The sequence below is a fragment of the Aplysia californica genome, unplaced genomic scaffold, assembly GCF_000002075.1.
Source record: "Aplysia californica isolate F4 #8 unplaced genomic scaffold, AplCal3.0 scaffold00793, whole genome shotgun sequence".
Taxonomy (NCBI): Eukaryota; Metazoa; Mollusca; class Gastropoda; order Aplysiida; family Aplysiidae; genus Aplysia; species Aplysia californica.
The window spans coordinates 4,902-9,162 of record NW_004798063.1 but is presented as its reverse complement, the minus strand read 5'-3'; positions in this window follow the sequence as shown (position 1 = coordinate 9,162).

Here is a 4,261-nt window from a genome sequence, read left to right as displayed (position 1 = left end):
TGTGTGTGTGTGTGTGTGTACCTATTGAATGAGAGGCTAACTGTAACCTCTAGACCACGAGAACCCCCGCCTCCTAAAGTAACACGTAATTGTGGGAAGCAAGACCGACTAAACATCAAATTAACTCGGGCAAAAACTTAAAAGAGAAAAATAGTAATTTAGGCCACAGAACAGAGTTGCTCTTGTCTTACTCTTTTCACAGTACTGTTGTGTGAATTTAAATGCACCTGTGAAATAAAAACAAACGTATAGAAAGAGAACACATTAAAAAAAGTTATTTATTACTCCAAATTGTACAAACAGTTAATACATGTAGGTTTGGAACGTTCTTCTTCTTTCACTTTGACCTGCTGTTTCTATTTCCATCTATCAAATGTTTCTAAATGTTTTGATTTGATACAACATTACGCCTATTTGGTCAAGAGGACAGTTTTCCTCTGTAACAACCAGAGCACTCTAAGAGAGGAAAAGGTGGAGGAAGTGAGGAAAAGACGAGCAGCCTAGTACAGCCGAGTCTATATAAAGTAATAGAACCTTGTTTTTCATCATACAGTTTTTTTCTTTAGTGATTCTGCTTCCTTGGGGTTTCTAGACTTCATATCAGTCGGGGGCCAACTTGTATCTTACGGGCATAATTTTTTCTTCTGGTTGAAATACACCAACTCGTATCATGCAAGAATGGTGGCCGAGAGACTAGGGCTGGGCAATGAGTCGCTTTAGCAAAATCCGGATAATATATTAGTACACCTCTTCGGCAAATAATATGTTATGAACCGCTTCGGCAAAACCTCTTAGATAAACAGGTTACCATCACTTCATCAACAAATGGGTACACTCACTTCGGCAAACGGGTCAGGAAAGAGAGTTTAGAGTCTGAATTCAGATTATATTTCATTGAGAATTATCCGGTTATCCGGATGAACTATCCGGATTTTGCCCACCTCTACCATGTACGAGTCGACCAAGATTCGCGCGAGGGTACAAGGCCTAACGCTAACAGCTCCTCTCGCCGGGATGTCACAGGATGCACCGAAAGGTGCACAGCACGGCCTGCTGTAATATGGACTCAGCTAGCAGAGCAAGGAGACATTGGCAGACAGTGCTTCGTCACACCACACTTCCGTAAAAACAAAGAATGTAGGAAAACGCTACGTAACCACGAGGATGTGATGCGATCAGGCTAGTTCGTGCAACATACACATGCACACACACAGTGTCTCACTCAATGACTTTTATACACATACTGGTGCGATAAAGAACCCACCCCTGATCAAATCGAGACGAATTAGTAGTTTCCTGGAAGCAAGCCGGGAACGAGATGATGGACACAGTCAGAGACTTCCAGAAGATGCAAAGTTTATACTGTGTCACAGGAACTGTATGAGCACACATTGTTCCAGAGACCACATTCAGCTATTTTTACAAGAGGGAAAGACGGAGGAACTTTCTGAAGAAGAACCCAAACGTCATAGGGGCAGTACTAGTTCGTTTAATTTTCATGAACATTGTTTTTTGTGGAGAAGCATGCTCACTGAAACCCCTTAAAAACACCCTGATCGTTGGAAAAAGCCTACTTATGCCGAACTGGAGAGGAGAAAGGGAGGAAGATAACCAAAGAAGAAATACTAAAAAACGTGCCAAGGAACATGGGGACGAATGGAGAACGTATGTCAGTTTCCGTGTGTCACCAACAGTCAGTGATTTGCATGCAGCAGACGCTAGGTATCACAGAGACTGCTACTCCCGGTTCTACACAAACAATCCAACGCATTCAACTAGCTCACCTACAACGCATGACAATGTTTTCAGTATGATGGTTGACGAGATTCGATTAAACAAATCACGAATGTGGAATAGTGGACGTCTATGAACGTTATATTGAACTTGGAGGGAAAGACAAATCGCGACGTACACTCCTGAACCATGTATCTGAGAAGCTACACCCAGAATTGCCGATCATGTCCTCACCAGGTGTGGCTTCCTTCCTCGTGTTCAGGAGCACGGTTTCTGCCCAGATGCGTATTGTGGATGATGAAGAAGACTGCAATGGACGAGCCATATCATGCTTGGTTAGCGTGATCAAAGCAGAATGTCCAAAGCTCAATCGCCATACTTACCCAACTCGTCTGCCTAGGGGATTTGTCATGAATGAGTACAGCCCAACTTTGCTATCGCTCCTTTCAGCCACAGACCCCAAACTGGATTCTACACTGCCAGCAGCAATGATCGGCCACAGTGTCACGAGTACAGTCAGCAGCTATTTCACAAACTTGCAACTTGGACTTAGTGTCCTGTTGAGTTGACAGAGAAAATTCATAGACGAGCTTCACACGTAAGGAGTCACCACCTCATACGACAAACTGAGGCGCTTTCGGTGTTCTGCTGCTGTTGCTATGACATCTCTTCCACGAGGACTGGCCTACTTTGACAGTAAACAACGCACGGCTTAGCAATGATACTGGCACGAGCCAACAAGCAGAAGTGAGAGCAGGTTTGAGAAATGCAAGATATTCCCACCATCAGGCGTCTCAGCAAAACAGAAATCAAGTCCGATAATCTGACACTTGGTGACGTTGCAGTTCAACGGTACACAGGAAACAAGAAACCACTTATGCCGGAAGAGCTGTACCTGTGACATGTCCTATCTCTGGTCTTTCTTGCCGCACAAGTTTCTCTGAACAGAACTGCAACTGAAGATCTGTCATTTTTAAAACAGGCACTGGGCGAAGATGCAAGACCTGAGTATGGAGGTTATAACACACAACATACCCGCAGTGCTGGACAAAAACTTCAACCAAAGGCAGATGTGGTGTACAGTCCATTCCTGGACACGATCCCATCTGAGCAAGACACCATGAAAACAGCAATGGTTGAAGCCAAGGGTCTGACCCAGCTCACTGGTCAGAGATGGACAATATTAAGCAGCGACTATCAGTTGTACAAAGAACTTGTCCACATCACATGGGTTGACAAGGAACAGTTTCAGAAGTTCATCCCAAGACTTGGTGGTATGCACATGCTGGGGAGTTTTGTTAGTGCTCTGGGGTAGCTGATGGGAGGAAGTGGCATGGAAGACATACTTGGCTCAGCATTTGTGGGAGTGCCAAAAATGTTGACCCGTAAAAAAATACCCACAAAATGTAAAAGCATTGAGACTTATTGTTGAGGAGTTACTGCGACCCATTCTCCCCAACACTGACGTGCACACCATGGCTGCACTCACATAATGTCTCGTCACCAAAAGCACCCAGAGTAAAACCACAACTACTATTCTCGCTACGGTCTGTACTATCTCCGATCCAGGCAGCGCCTGCATCCAGACGTCCTTGATGAAATACTTTAAAGTAATCTTGTACTCTCTCTCTCTCTCTCTCTCTCTCTCTCTCTCTCTCTCTCTCTCTCTCTCTCTCTCTCTCTCTCTCTCTCTCTCTCTCTCTCTCTCTCTCCCCCTCTCTCTCTCTCTCTCTCTCTCTCTCTTTGTTTATATATATATATATATATATATATATATGTGTGTGTATGTATGTATGTGTGTGTGTGTGTGTGTGTGTGTGTGTGTGTGTGTGTGTGTGTGTGTGTGTGTGTGTGTGTGTGTGTGTGTGTGTGTGTGTGTGTGTGGTCCTCTGCCACGAGGCAGAACTTATCCATGCAAGGTCGTGATTTTAATGCTATGATTTCAAGTGTTTTGCGGATCAGTATATTTATGAAAACTATATGGCGGCCATCTTTTTTTCTTTGAAGTAGCCATTTTATCGAATATTTGATGTGTATTTCTTCAAGTGTGGTTACTTTTGTCACACTGAATGCTATTTAATTAAGTTTGTTCATTTTTATGATTTAAGTCCTTCACAACATCTTTCACTCGAAATCCTATGGCGGTCATCTTGGATTTTCACTTTTAGACAAAATGCCCAAAGTTTAGCATTTGTCCCCCATTAGATTTGAAATCAGCAATGAAAACTCAGTTAGAATCACCAAAGAAAAAAAACTTTATGACGCAAAACGAGCTTTTTTATCTGGCGCTCGGACTATAGCGGCCTATTCCTATTTGAGTCTTTGTTCATGAGGAACGCCATATCAAAACAGATTTGCTATTGGGAATGTAATGAATAGCTGGAGTCAGGTGAGACTTCAGGAAAAGAAATTTGGGCCTTTTACATTTACTCTGAAAAAAAATAAAAATAGGCCGAACTGTTGGGTTTATAATTGTGCTTATAACACAAACACGCAGAAGAGAAGAATGATTGTGCATCCTGGTCTT